Source organism: Phyllobates terribilis, unplaced genomic scaffold (genome assembly GCF_046119375.1).
Source record: "Phyllobates terribilis strain yellow unplaced genomic scaffold, ASM4611937v1 Scaffold_1__5_contigs__length_1240528914, whole genome shotgun sequence".
NCBI lineage: Eukaryota > Metazoa > Chordata > Amphibia > Anura > Dendrobatidae > Phyllobates > Phyllobates terribilis.
The window spans coordinates 255,450,952-255,466,826 of record NW_027362761.1 but is presented as its reverse complement, the minus strand read 5'-3'; the positions used below and the strand labels follow the sequence as shown (position 1 = coordinate 255,466,826).

At 44.9% G+C, this 15,875-nt stretch overlaps 1 long non-coding RNA gene across 1 annotated transcript; it reads right to left on the bottom strand.

The window, feature by feature from the left end:
* Positions 1–337: 337 nt before the first annotated feature.
* Positions 338–15,625, bottom strand: LOC141166710 (uncharacterized). Its single transcript, XR_012251340.1, has 3 exons — positions 15,426–15,625; positions 14,969–15,053; positions 338–548 (listed from the first exon to the last, which is right to left on the bottom strand). It is a non-coding gene; the product is annotated as an uncharacterized lncRNA (long non-coding RNA).
* Between the last annotated feature and the right edge of the window lie 250 nt (positions 15,626–15,875).

Here is a 15,875-nt window from a genome sequence, read left to right as displayed (position 1 = left end):
ACTCCCTGGCGCGCTGCGCATTAGAACACGGCAGAGAACAACGGGGCCGGGAGAAAAAGAAGTGCTCCTGATGCTCTGCGCATGCGCGGGAAATGAGTGAGACGAGGGCACGTCACAGGGCCTGTGACGTGCAGGGGAGAGGGGGAACCATGCTAAAAAAACAGATAGGTGGGGATTTCTGGGTTTCCTAATCAGATAGGCGGGGATTTCTTGGCATCCAGGGGACGCCAAGCATGTGAACACAGATTTTATAACACTACATTTCTCTGCAAGTAGACCTCTACTATGGGCCATACAGGTATGTATAGATTTACTTTTCTATAATCTGTATGCCCATATTAGAGGTCTCAAATCTCCCAGGGGGTGACAGATTCCCTTTAAACTTCATCACTATGTCCTGTGATGCTTAGAGCCTGATCTTGGAGATCATGTTGAAAATTCATAGCGATCAGAGCTTGGAATTTAGCACATTTCCTCAAGCAATCTTTGACCTTGAAAATAGTTTTGCTCCAACCAGATCCTCTGCCAACAGACTCCATTAAGGTAACCTAAGAGATAAAAAAGAGGTTTAAAAACCTTATCAAACATACAGTGGCGACCAAAAGTTTTGCTTTTTTTAAAAAAAGTGTGATTACTTCTGTCTTGTTGTTGTGATGCCATTTTCCTGGTGATGAATTTAAAGTTGACATCATCCAAGACCTTAATTTTAATCAAAATGCTTTTGAATATAGGTATGGTCATTTAATTAAAGAAAACTGACTGCCAACAGTTTGGCATATACAGTACTATTTATTGAGAGTATTTATTCATAGAGAGTAATTCATTGTTTACAATGCCATAACTTAGTATTTTGTAGCATAACCTCTTGCTTTAATTACTGCACTACATCGACAGGGCATTGAAGCCACTAGGGTATTCAAGACATCTTGAGGGATCTTGCTCCATTCCATTTGCAAATCTTCAAACAATTCATCTTTATTGCTATAAATACGAGCCCCAACTCATTACCCTAACTCATCCCAAAGGTGCTCTATAGGGTTTAAATCAGGTGATTGGCTTGGGCATTCCAACAGGCAAACATTTTTCTTTGCTAACAAATTTTTTACTAAATTGGATGTGTGCTTAGGATCATTGTTTTGCTGGAATTTCCATCTCCTGCCTACTTTGGTTTTACCATGTGGCAGCATTACATTCTCCAGTATATCCTTGTACATGGTAGCATTCATATTTCCATTAATTATATGTAGAGAGCCAATGACAGATGCAGAAAAAGCAGCCCCATACTATGACATTGCCACCACCATGTTTCACTGTAGGTGTTTGGTACCTTACATCTTTACGTTTTCCAATTGGGCAGTATATATAGTGCTTGCCATCACTACCAAATAGATTGAACTTGGATTCATCTGACCACAACACCTTAGACCAATCTGTCTCTTTCCATTTGCTGTGTTCTTTGGCAAACTCAAGTCGGACCCTCAGGTTCTTTGCAGAGATGATAGGCTTCTTGACTGTAACCTCGTGCATTCAACCCTACTGCTCTTAGCCATCGCACTACAGTTTGGCGACTCACTTTGACCCCATATTCTTCGTTCATTTCGTGCGAAATCTGTACAGCACTTTTATGGACATCAGATACTGATTTTTTCTTAATATTGTGATCAACTCTGGAGGAAGCTTTCCTTTGTCGTCCACTTCTAGATTTGTCAGCTGTTCCATAACCTTCTTTTTCTTTCTTTAACATACGTGACACTTGACTCTGAGAACAGTTGAACAGTTGAATTCCATAGCTACCTCTTTTTGGCTTTTGCCTGACTTCACTCTTAGAATAATAAGCTTCCTGACATCTGGTGATAAATTTGGATTTGTCATTGCCATGTTTAACCTAAAAACATACAGTACATAAAAAAATTAAGGCAAAATTTGACTACCCATAACAATATATGCAAAACAATTGGCCCGGTAAATGTTGTAAACTAACACATAAAGGGATAACACAATGTCAAACATAATTTTCTTTCTTATAGCTGACAACCATTTGCTTCCGGTTTACTAAAATCACCAGGAAAATGGCATCACAACAACCAGACAGAAGTAATCACACTTTTAAAAATAAAGCAAAACTTTTGGTTGCCACTGTATAGCAACAAAAAAGTACCAAAATTCCATCAACACATAAGAAACAACTGTGACAAATATCACCCAGCACTGAATAAGGGCTATAGCGGTAACATGTAAGACAGAGAGTTTAGATAGCAAACTCCTAGTGAATAGCCAGTCTAGAGGCTAAAACAACAGCAATAGTAGTACTGTGAAATAAGTACAAAAACTGTCCAAGAAAATTTAAAGGGGTTTTCCCATGAACAAAAGTTCATTTTAATCAATGGATGTGTCTGACCATATACGGAAAATGGTCTAATCATACCTGAGCTCCTGGGCAGGGGAGGAAGCAAGAGTATACAGATAGCACAGAAGGGGATCACAGCTGATTATTTTTTTTGAAGTAAAACATTATTTAAAAACAGGCAGTGACATTTTTTACAAAAAGAATCAGCTGTGATCCTGTGCTGTAACGTCTGCATTGTCTTTTGCTTCCCCCCCTGCCCAGGAGATGTGGTATGATCAGACTGTGTTTCTGCACAGTCAGACACAGCCATTACACAGTACATAGCAGGGGCACATTTATAAGATTATCTCAGCACAGGAACATTTTATTTATTCATATCCAATTGTGGAACTTATTATTATTCCAAGATCTATTGATTAAAATCAGCTTTCGTTTGTGGGAAAACACCTTTAAGCTTAGCAGGGTTACAGTTGTTACATAGATACATAGATTGAAAAAAGACTTCGGTTCATTAAGTTCAACGTTTCTCCACCAGTTATACATTCTCTATCACTAGATTATTTATAACCGACAATGCCATTTGTTATGAGAAAAACATTCAGCCCCCTTTTAAAAGTTGTTATAGTGTTTACCATTACTACTGCTTGTGGTAGAGCATTCCACAGTCTGACTGCTCTGACTGTAAAGAACCCTTTCCTCTTTAGCTGCCAGAATCGCCTTTCCTCCACCTGTAATGAATGTCTCGCAATTATGTCCCATAATTAATGCTCAGCACCCTTATCCACCTATCTTTCCCATACAAGGTTTTAATTGCGAGCTAGTCCTGGATTCCTTTTCACTCCCAATTAAGATGAGGCTACCTTGGCACATGGAGAGGTAGGACATATAGTGGTTAGGGACCATCCATATTAAAAGGTACACCTTGAAGTGGTTGGATGGCTTTTGCCCTCTTTGATCAAAAAATGCTAACTAAGTACCTTACACTTTTAAGGTTTACATCAATATTGGAGTTCATGTATTCATTAGTCGCAGTTTGCTGTTGCATCGTGTATGCATATGTTTGTGTATTGGCCACATAGTGCATTTATGCACCTGTACATTCATTTATTAAAAGTGTGCAAGCCCTATTTTTTATTTTTTTGTAGTCTATATTATGCCCCCTCACACTTTTCTCCCTCCATACTCTACCCATGCAATTTCTTCCCCCATTTTTTCCCCTAACACTTTTCTCACCCCATACTGTCCCCTTGCACATTTTTCTTCCATACTATCCCCTCACACTATTCTCTTCAATACTGTCGCTTCACACATTTCTCTCCTATACTATCCCCTCACATTTTCCCACAAATACTGTCCCTTCACACTACCCCCCCATACTATCTGCTCATACTATTCTTTCCCATACTGTCCTTTCACACTAATCCCCCATTATGTTCTCTCACACTTTTCCTCCATACTGACTCCTCACACTATTCCCCTCAATACTGTCCCCTCACACTTCTCACCCGTATTGTCCCCTCACATTTTTCCTCCCCATATTGTCCCTTCACGCCCCCCATACTGTTTCTTGCCACTATTCCCCTCAATACTGTACCTTCACATATTTCTCCCCCATACTTTCCCTTCACACATTTTCCCCTCATACTGTTGCTCACATTATTCCCCCTATATTGTCCCCTCACACATACTGCAAGGTCACACATGTCTTCCCTCATATTGTTCTCTTATACTTCTCTTCATCACACTCTCCTCGCATACTATCTCTTCCCACTATTCCTCCCAATACTGCCTTTCCACATATTTCTCCCCATACTGTCCCCCTTGACTTTCCCCCACCGTGTCCCTCACACTTTTCTCCCAAATATTGTCCCCAACACTATGCTCTCACACTTTTGCCCTCACCATACTGCCCTGTCATACTGCTCATACTGTCCTCTCACACTTTACCCTCTTTACTGTCCCCTCATGCTATTTCCTCCCATACTGACCCCTCATATTATTTCCCCTCTATACAGTCCCCTCATACTTTCCCTCCCATACTGTCCCCCAAATTCCCCCACATATTGTCATCTCACACCTTTGTATCAAATATTGTCCCCTCACACTCCCTCCACATACATATCCCCATCATATTGTCCCCTCACACTTTTCTCCCCCTCATACTGCTCACATTGACCCCTCACACTTTTCACCATACTGTCTCCTAACACTACCGCCATATTGTCCCCTCACACTTCCCCCCATACTGTCCCCTCACATTATTGTCCCCATACTGTCCTCTCACACTTCCCCCATATTGCTCCCTCACATCTTTCTCCCCCATACTGTCCCCTCACATTTCTCCCCTCATAATGTTCCCTCACACTTCCCTCCCATACTGTCCCTTCATACTTCCTTTCTCATACTGTCCCCTCACACTTTCCCCTCTTTAATGTCCCATCACACTATTTCCCCCATACTGACCTCTCACATCATTTCCCCTCCATACTGTCCCCTCACTCTATCCCCTTACACTCCCCCGACATACTGTCCCCTTACACTCCCCCACCATACTGTACCCTTACACTATTCTTACCCTTATACTGCCCCTCACACTCACAACCATACTGTCCCCTCTCACTTCCCACCTCATAATGTCCCTTCATACTATTCGCCCATACTGTGCCCTCACACTACCGCTTAGACCGTGTCCTCACACCTTTCTCCCTCGTACTGTTATCTCACACTATTTCCCCTATACTGTCCCCTCACACTTTTCTCCCTCACATACTGTCTCTTCACACTATTCCCCCCCCTACTGTACCCTCACACTGCTCCCCTTACTGACCGCTCAGACTTCCCACACCCCCCAAACTGTCACCTCACAAGATTCCCCCCCAATAAAACTGCGCTTACCTTGATCATGCTTACCTGATCATGCTGCTGTCTTCACCATGATTCAGAAGAGCCTCAATTATACTCATTCCCGGAAAGACACGACTATAATTGAGTGCAGGGAGCTGGTGTTTTGTTTAACATGGTCTCTGAGTCGGCTGTCAGTTTGACAACCAGATCGAGAAACAGAAAATGCCAATCCCAGAGGGCAGCAAAATGTCATCTGGGAGATGCCTCAGACCATCGAATTAGGTGACCCAATGGCGCCTCCCTGCTGGCTGCGCCCAGTGGGATTTGGAAGAGATGCAAACCAACTCTGCCTTACTGATGGAAAGTTCTGTGATCTATTGGTAACATTGATCTATGACTGACCACCCACATACAAGGTCTGATAATCTGATAGCTGTGACAGCTGCAGGGCATTATGGGGTGGTGAGTTATTTAAATTTCCATGACCAAATACAGTTTCCAATGTTATTGAATTGCAACATTTCTGTAGAAATTGGTTATTATACAGTTAATCTGTATGAGATCCGATTTTTTTTTGCTCACACTTATACTTGAATAAGTGAGTCTCATCCAAAATAAAGAAGAGACTAGTGCATGCTGCGCTTTTTTTTTCACACAAACATTCAGTATTCAGTCCGTGTGAAAAAAATGATTATCTGAACAGCCAAATTGAATAACAAGGGTATGAGTTGTCCGTTTTTTCATGGACGGCACTCGTAATGAAAATACGGTTGTGTGAACGTAGCCTCACTGTTCTATTCCCTGCGTTATCGCTGGCTGCGGGGCTCTGCAGTAAACACGTGTTGATCCATCACACTGTGCTGTTTCCTCTCTCATGTTTGATTGCCATGCATTTCTCTTCTACACTAAACCTCCTACCCGAATGTTCATCAGCGTCTCATGAACAATGGTTTTGGCTCCCCTTGCTGGGCAATACAGGTATATCAGACTTGTGCATTGTGACAAGGAGGCTATGCCCTTCAACTACAGCACTGTCTCTGGTTGTTAGACATGTTCTAAAATCAGCACATTACAATGTGGATACCTAATCGCCAATGGGCTTAGTGTCAAAGAAAATTTGTGAAAAGAACATTATTTTAGTGAAAGTAAAATTATGTCTATGTTTGCTGAAGAACACAATCAACTGAAAGCAGTTCTGGACCAAAATTGCAAAAATACCTGGATTAGAAACATAGGCGGATTATAATGAGGGCAATCTGGGCTACTACCCGGGGCCTGAGGCTCCGGGGGGTGGCCCATGGCCAGATTTCCCTCATTATAATGTTTTCCAGAGGCAGGAGGACCACACTGTGCCTTAGACGCCGGTCGGCCGCATCATAGGGAGGCAGACATGCCCCCTGCACGCTGTGTGCTGCGTTTCCAGAGCTGACGTCACACAGCGGCGCCTGGAGCTCATCATCCTGCCGGAGAGGAGCTGGTGGATCAGGCCTCTGTGAATGGCGGTAAATATAAGGTCTGGGGAGGATGTCTGGAGTGAGGAGGAGGCTGCAAGACGCTGCTCCCCTCCTGAGGAGATCACACGGATCCCTTAGTGTCAGGTCCGCAGCCGCTCTGCTGGGGCTCAGTGTGACTTATTGCTGCAGATCTGACCTTTGCTGCAGATCTGGTCGTGCTGTCAGTGTCAGGTCATCAGCTCCAGCATCACCAGATCTGCAGGAAAATTCAGAGTCCTGCAATAAATCACACTGAGTCCCAGCAGAACGACCACAGACATAAGCATACAGGATCCTACACTAACTGATCAACCCTGAACCTGCAGGACATCACATACTATACTGCTCCATATATAATATTTGAGGTCCTGTGTGCAAGTGTGATCAGTACAGTGTACGGTATATCCCTGTACAAAAAATGTCATCCAGTATACAGATTACTGTATGGTATACTGTGGTACAGACATCAGATGGGATATAACAATGTGTATAGTATATAACTTCTGATGTCTGTATCACTGTATTAGCTATTGAACCCATTCCACGCCCAGGTGGTGAGCTTTTTTATTGGTATATGATCCCCCATCCTGGCCCCCTATCCTGGTATATACTACCCCATCCTGGTATATGCAACCCCATCCTGGTCCATGCTTCCTCCCTCCCCCATCTTAGTATATGCTCCCCCATCCTGGTCTATGCTTACCCCCCATCCTGGTATCCTATCCTGGTATTTGCTACCCCATCCTGATATATGCTTACCCCCCATCCTGGTCCCCTATCCTGGTCCCCTATCCTGGTATATGCTCCCCCATCCTGGTATATGCTTCCCCCCCAAGCTGGTCCCCTATCCTGGTACATGCTCCCCCATCCTGGTCCCCTATCCTGGTATATGCTTCCCCCCATCTTGGTTCCCTATCCTGGTATATGCTTCCCCCCATCCTGGTCCCCTATTCTGGTATATGCCCCCCCCTCATCCTGGTCAATGCTCCCCAATCCTGGTATACGCTACCCAGTCCTGGTCCCCCATCCTGATATGCGCTCCCCCACCCAAACATAAATAAATAAAAAACCACTCCTACTTGCCTTTCCACTGCTCCACTGCAGCGCATTGCCTGCGTTATTTTACTAAAATGGCGCTGGAATCAGCGCCTGCACATAGCGCGATATCCGGTTTGATTTTAATGAATACAATTGTGCAGAGTGTATTCAACAAAATGATGCTAGAGTACGCGCATGCGCATACCACGCTGTCCATTTTGTTGAAGACACTGTGCAAATTTCTCTTCACTAAAATGGCGCCGAAAATCACGCTATGCGCAGGCGCCGATTTTGGCGCCACACTCCTCCCCCGGCCTCTCCAGAGATGACAGGACCGAACAGGTATATGTTTATGGTGCCGGAGATCGCAGTATGCATATAGTGCCTTCGCATACCACGATCTCTGGCGCCACACCCCTCATCCCTGTCTGGTATGTGGATGTGTCTTTCTGTCTGCAGCCAGACTGCGCAGGAGCATTGTGTTTGCGCAGTCTATAGAAGCTTCGGACAGAAGGACACATCCCTAATTATACTAAAGATACCAGTCATGTATTATCATATAGACTGTACAGGGCCATACCTAGGGGAATCGGGGGGGCATGTGACCTGGGTACAGTCGTCAGGGGGTGCCTTCGTGCCACCTCTTGCGGTGGTCAGAGGTGTCTCCCAGGCAGCTGCATTTTGCATTCGACCATTATCTGAGCTGGCTGTGGAACCGAAAGTCTATCAGAGAAGGGAGCTATGTATGGGCTCATATTGTATCTAGAAGGCTATGTGGGGGCTCATACTGTATCTAGGAGGCCATGTGGGGACTCATACTGTATCTAGGAGGCTATGTGGGGGCTCATACTGTATCTAGGAGGCTATGTATGGGCTCATACTGTATGTAGGGGGTTATGTGGGGGCTCATACTGTATGTAGGGGGCTATGTGGGGGCTCATACTGTATGTAGGGGGCTATGTGGGGGCTCATACTGTATGAAGGGGGCTATGTGAGGGCTCATACTGTTTGAAGGGGGCTATGTGGGGGCTCATAACTGTATGTAAGTGGCAGTGTGGGGTCTCATTCTATATGTAGGGGGCTGTGTGCGGGCTCATACTGTATCTAGGGAACTCTAAAAGGGGCTCATACAGTATATAGCAGGATGTCAGCATACTTAATTCTGCTCAATATTAAGCCATACAATTAATATAACTTTTTTTTTATTATTTTGTTGATATTATTAATATTGAGCAGAATAAATTTCAGCCTATTGGTGCGGCTTCCACAACAGTCACGATCTCTCATGTGGCCCCTCAAGAAAATTAATCTTCCACCCCTTTATATATAGTGCTATGTTTTGTATAGGGCTGTACATAGTGGAAAAAAAAATTCTGTCATTTTCCATGTACAGATGTGACCAAAGCATCTGTGTGTCACTTAGATGATCTATCAAAGGGGATCATGTGACATGTCACGTGATACATAGGGTACCTGGGGGGGGGGCACGCCTTCTAAACTGCTAATCTTAATCCACCACTGATTAGAAAGGTGAATTTTTAATAGCTCTGGTATAGTTAATATCGTGAAAAATATCAACATGTGTTATTAAAGGTAACCTGTCCACAAACTGCCACTAAATTGTTACTCAAGACAGTTACAGGTTGACAATGATGTTTTTCTATAGCCTGACAGATTTGGCATAACAGAAAATAACTTTTAATGCAATATTAACATTTCACACCAGGGCGGAGAGATGCCTGGTGTGTGACTCAAAGGGAAAAGTGAGGAAACAGGTAAAGGGGAGCCCTGCCAATAGGGAGAGGGAGAAGATGCTGACCCCTAAACACTCACCTAATGCTGAGCCCTGCACTCCCTATCACCCTAGATTGGTCCTTCTTCCCCGTTACGTGCCTAAGCCCTAGCTGACCCTGGGTCTAGCCCTGAATAGACACTAGTTTTACTACTACGATAAGACTAGGAAGGGTTTCTCTGTAAGACCAGCGGCGCCGATCTAAGAGTAGCTGTTAAGGATAACAGAATCAATTTACCAAGTGCTTTGCTCACCTGGTATCCAGTATATTGAGGCTTCAAATGAAATCTTATGTCATAGGAAAATTTGGGGGATCCAGTAATAGATTTTTATATTTCACGGGTATGCAGCACACGGTGGATAATTAGGAGAGATATGAACTGCTCTCCTAAGGCAACATCAAGGATCACAGGTATCCAACTCAAAAGTCAATGTGGCGCTTCCCAAAATAATATTATTATTGATTGCCTAGAATAAAAAATTCTTCTCATATATATGATGAGAACATGTGAAAGATTTTTTTGGGAAGCGCCACATTGATTTTTGAGTTGGATACCTGTGATCCTTGATACTACGATACGACAACACAGGGAATGAGACAGACAGGGGAAAATACACAAACAAATGGAACTCCACAGGTATCAAAAGGAACACAACAGCTTCTCCAGGAACACCTCCTCCAGAGAAGTATGGCACAGGATAGAAACTCTATAGCTGGCATGGGAAAAAGCTAGGAGAGGGTTTAAATAATGAAAGTAGTAGTAGTAGTCCCAATAAGCAGCAACTGAGACAGGAGCCAATGGAAAACCCAGGAGAGTTTAAACAAGGAATTCTTAACCCCTTCTATACCACAAGAAACCATAAACCTGTTTAACTCATGAATGGCAGTGCAGATACCAAAGAGGACTGTGATCAGCTAACCGCTGGGATCTTCTAATCCCAGATGCACCACAGGTCCCAGCAAGGGTGCGGCACATTCATGGCATAAAATGCCTGTAAATCATAGATGCTTCTCCAAAAAGTCAACTGAGCTAGTCCCTGTACTGGCTTCATCGAGGTCCCTCAGGCCAAAGTACATCATGAAAGAAAACATGGTGTGCACATCCAAAAATAAGTTCGACCTAAGAATTTCAAACCTTTGTGCACTTCCTACTCATTACAAGGAGTAGCTAAGTTATGAGGAAAACCACACAAAGGTTCGAAACGCGTAAGCAGAACTAGTTGTTGCATGTGCTTACAGTGTTTTTTTACTTTATGTTGGAATAAAGAGGAACAGTTTTACAGATAACACAAGTTTTGCTGTTGCTTCTCATGTCTCATGATCCATGGCTCAGCTCTATTCTTCACGCCTCACATTATCCATCAAGCCACACAACGGTGAATTAGTTTCACATCCCAGAGCATGCTTGTATATGTGTGTGGGTATGTGTATATATCAGGGGCGGACCTACCACCCGTGCAGCCAGTTCATTGAACGGGCGCCCCCGAGGGAGAGGGGGCCCCTCCAGCAGGGCCCCCATCAGGGCATGACTGCCCTGACTCCAGCATGGGGCCCGGCCGGTCGGGGCCCCCCTCTTGTGCGTTTGCTCATGGGGCCCCCCCGCCGTCACATGACCGGAGATGTCCCTGCGCTCAGCATGGGCCCCTGGCCCCATGCTGAGTGCTCGGACATCTCCAGTCATGTGACGGCGCCGGCACAATACTTACCCCTCCCCGTGCCTCCGCAGCGTCTTCCGCGTCCTCTGACTGTGACGTCTCAGGTCAGAGGGCACGGTGATGTCTTTACACCGCGCGTGCTCTCTCCTGACCTGTGCAGAGCGGGAAGACGCGGGCGACGCTGGAGTCCGGAGCAGCGACAGCAGCAGGTAAGAAGTGAGGCGAGTATTGGATTTTTTTATTTTTTTCATGTATGGGGGCATGGGGCATTATATGGTGGGGGGAGAGTGGGTGTGACATCCTGCATGGGGCATTATATGGGGGGGAGGTGACATCCTGCATGAGGCATTATATGGGGGGGGTGACATCCTGCATGGGGCATTATAAGGGAGGGGGGGTGACATCCTGCATGGGGCATTATAAGAGGGGAAGGGGGGAAGTGACATCCTGCATGGGGCAGTATAAGAGGGGAAGGGGGGAAGTGACATCCTGCATGGGGCATTATAAGGGAGATGGGGCGTGACATCCTGCATGGGGCATTATAAGAGGGGAAGGGGGGAAGTGACATCCTGCATGGGGCATTATAAGGGAGGGGGGGCGTAACATCCTGCATGGGGCATTATAAGAGGGGAAGGGGGGAAGTGACATCCTGCATGGGGCATTATATGAGGGGAAGAGGTGACATCCTGCATGGGGCATTATAAGGGAGGGGGGGCGTGACATCCTGCATGGGGCATTATAGGGGAGGGGGGTGTGACATCCTGCATGGGGCATTATAAGAGGGGAAGGGGGGAAGTGACATCCTGCATGGGGCATTATAAGAGGGGAAGGGGGGAAGTGACATCCTGCAAGGGGCATTATAAGGGAGGGGGGGCGTGACCTCCTGCATGGGGCATTATAAGGGAGGGGGTGTGACATCCTGCATGGGGCATTATAAGAGGGGGAGGGGGGAATTGACATCCTGCATGGGGCATTATAAGGAGGGTGGGTGTGTGACATACTGCATGGGGCATTATAAGGAGGGGGGGTGTGACCTCCTGCATGGGGCATTATAAGGGAGGGGGTCGTCTGACATACTGCATGGGGCATTGAAAAGGGGGGAGGTGACATCCTGCAAGGGGCATTATATGGGGGGGAGAGGTGACATCCTGCATGGGGCATTTTATGGGGGGTAGAGGTGACATCCTGCATAGGGCATTAAAAGAAAGGGGGGTGTCATCCTGCAGGGGGCATTATAAGGGGGGAACAGCCTGCATGGAGCGCTACATGGGGGCCAATATTCTGTATGGAGCGTTATATGGGGGTCAGTATTCTGTATGGCGCGTTATATGGGGGACAGTATTCTGTATGGAGCATTATATGGGGGTCAGTATTCTGTATGGAGCGTTATATGGGGGCCAGTATTCTGTATGGAGCGTTATATGGGGGCCAGTATTCTGTATGGAGCGTTATATGGGGGTCAGTATTCTGTATGGCGCGTTATATGGGGGACAGTATTCTGTATGGAGCTTTATATGGGGGTCAGTATTCTGTATGGAGCGTTATATGGGGGCCAGTATTCTGTATGGAGCGTTATATGGGGGCCAGTATTCTGTATGGAGCGTTATATGGGGGCCAGTATTCTGTATGGAGCGTTATATGGGGGCCAGTATTCTGTATGGAGCGTTATATGGGGGCCAGTATTCTGTATGGAGCGTTATACGGGGGTCAGTATTCTGTATGGAGTGATATATGGGGGTCAGTATTCTGTATGGAGAATTTTATGGGGGCCAGTATACTGTATGGAGCGTTATATGGGGGTCAGTATTCTGTATGGAGTGTTATATGGGGGTCAGTATTCTGTATGGAGAATTTTATAGGGGCCAGTATACTGTATGCAGTGTTATATGGGGACCAGTATCCTGTATTGAACGTTATATGGGGACCAGTATCCTGTATGGAGCATTATATGGGGACCAATATCCTGTATGGAGCATTATATGGTGCACATAATACTGTATGGAGCACTATACTGTCCGGTCTGCACTGTGCGCTGTGAGGATTCGCCGGTTTCTGAGCTATTGTAGAATTTACAATAGATATCGCTCGTGTAATGGGGCATTATAAGGGGGGAACAGCCTGCATGGAGCGTTATATGGGGGCCAATATTCTGTATGGCGCGTTATATGGGGGTCAGTATTCTGTATGGAGCGTTATATGGGGGCCAGTATCCTGTATGGAGCGTTATATGGGGGACAGTATTCTGTATGGAGCGTTATATGGGGGCCAGTATTCTGTATTCAGTGTTATATGGGGACCAGTATCCTGTATGGAGCGTTATATGGGGACCAGTATCCTGTATGGAGCGTTATATGGGGACCGGTATCCTGTATGGAGCATTATATGGGGACCAGTATCCTGTATGGAGCATTATAAGGGGGTTAGTATCCTGTATGGAGCATTATATGGTGCCCATAATACTGTATGGAGGACTATACTGTCCGGTCTGCACTGTGCGCTGAGGATATCGCTCATGTAATGTAGTAAGTGAAATCTTTGCATTGTACTATATGTATATATTTCTCTGTGGTGTCTGTGCATCATGAATCATGGTATGTGTTAAAGGGGCCCACTGAAACTCTGTCGCCCAGGGCCCACAAAAACCTGGAGCCGGCCCTGGGGGTAAGTATAACAAGTTTTATTTTTTTTTAAATACAATTAATTAACTAGGAGTGGGGGGAATCAGAGATGCACAAGGGGGGGGGGGGCCTTCATGCCCCCTATGAAGGGCAGGGGGGGGCCCCAAAAAAATTCTTGCACAGGGGCCCACTACAGTCTGTGTCCGCCCCTGGTATATATATCTATATATATATAATTTTTTTTAAGCTCTCTCTATGTAATTGTATATTTAGTTTAATAATGTAATAATCAGCCTGACAAATATTTCTGTTTAGTTTACTTTTACCAAAGTACTAATTTTGTTCCTACCTAATCGAAATGGCAAAAATATTCCCATGCCAAGATGTATCTACAGAGAGGGGTACTATTGCCATCTACTGATCACAAGCTGCAATTACAAGTTGTTGACAACAGGTGGAAAATGTTTTTCAAATCAAAAAACCTGTTTGTATTCCAGGGGTAGATCACCCTTGCACCAGCTGAGGATCTGAAGAATAAATCTTAAGGAGTTGTTCTTCAGGGTGAATTATTTATTTTGTTTCTGATTTGTAAACAGTCGGAATAATTCTAGGGTTAACTTTCACAGTGTGGATATCTAAGCACCCCTTAAGTGCTTTAGAAATAAAACATTTTCAAAGGTCAAGGCTGACTCTCTCAGAGCTAAGCCAACTTTTTCCTTTCAAAATCACCCACCTTTGGGTCCCAGGCCATTAATTAGCAGTTAATGAGCATTCTCCTGGGAGCTATTTGGCAAGGAAAACAAAAGCACACAGAGCCAGACCGGTGGGGGTGTTGTGGGACAGCGGTGGGGGTGTTGTGGGACACCGGTGGGGGTGTTGTGGGACACTGATCTGTCCCCAGTTTAGAAATTAGAGATCTCTTGGCGAGGATAACGCTGTAAACAGTTTAATCTAAATCTGACAGGGAGCAAAGAGGGGGAGGTGAAGTCCTTGCCCAAAAGGCAAAGCATAATTAATTGCATCCTCTGCTCTACTACAATGCAGATCTGGGCAATAATTGAATATTCCTGAAGAATGTTTGCATCACCAGTTGTATTTGTAAACATTTGCCTGTCAAATAAAAAAAGTAAAAAATAAAAAAAACAATCTGTAAAGGGTGTGCTGTGGTGTCGTCACTGACCTAGGATGAAGTCCTCCATTCTGCTGCAGGTCCTGAAGTTTCCATCTTGGAGTTAACATTTGCGTTATGTGGATAATCTTCTTGGCTGCATCAGTAGAAGATTAAATATGAAGCATTTGCTAATCTGGAAACAATTGTGGTGTGACAATATGAAAGCAGGTCTTGTGAGATCTGGCATGTACTTATATAAGGATTATCTTCCATCAGTATGGCGCCACATGGCTACAGTACCACAATGCACAAAGCATCATTTCTACAAGAATTCCACATGTGGTATGACTATTCTAGACTTGGTCTGTTTTTTTATATGTAATCAGTATGTGGCACTATTTCCCCAAGGTCTGTAGAGTTGGCAGAAATGTACCGATTCGGTCTTAGAATTAAAATATATACTTATATATATTAGCTCCTTTCTGACATGGGACATATCCATTCGTCTCTGTGGCCTGGTACTTACCGACATGGGACGTATGGCGCGTTCGCCACTGGGTGTCAGTTGATTCTGACAGCTGACACCCAGCACTCAGTGCCGGCACTTTAACCTCCTAAATTCTGCGATCGCTGCGATTGCAGTATTTAGCAAGTGAGCAGAGGCCCCTTTGCTCTTGGATCGGAGACGACGCGACGTCATCGTGGGGTCCCGATCGTTGCCATGGTGACTCTATTTTGTCATGACGACATCCTGGTCACCAGGCACTAGCAAGGTAGTTAGATCATGCGCCGAGCATGATCTAACTATCTTGTGTCTGCAGAGCTGACTGCTATAAGGCATAGCAGTGATCCTGCACTGCTATGTCTTATAACAGTGATCAGACTGCATAGTGGGACTAAGTAAAAAAGTAAAAAAAAAATGTTTAAAAGAGTTGTAAAAATATAAAAAAAAATAATCAAAAAATAATAAATAAAT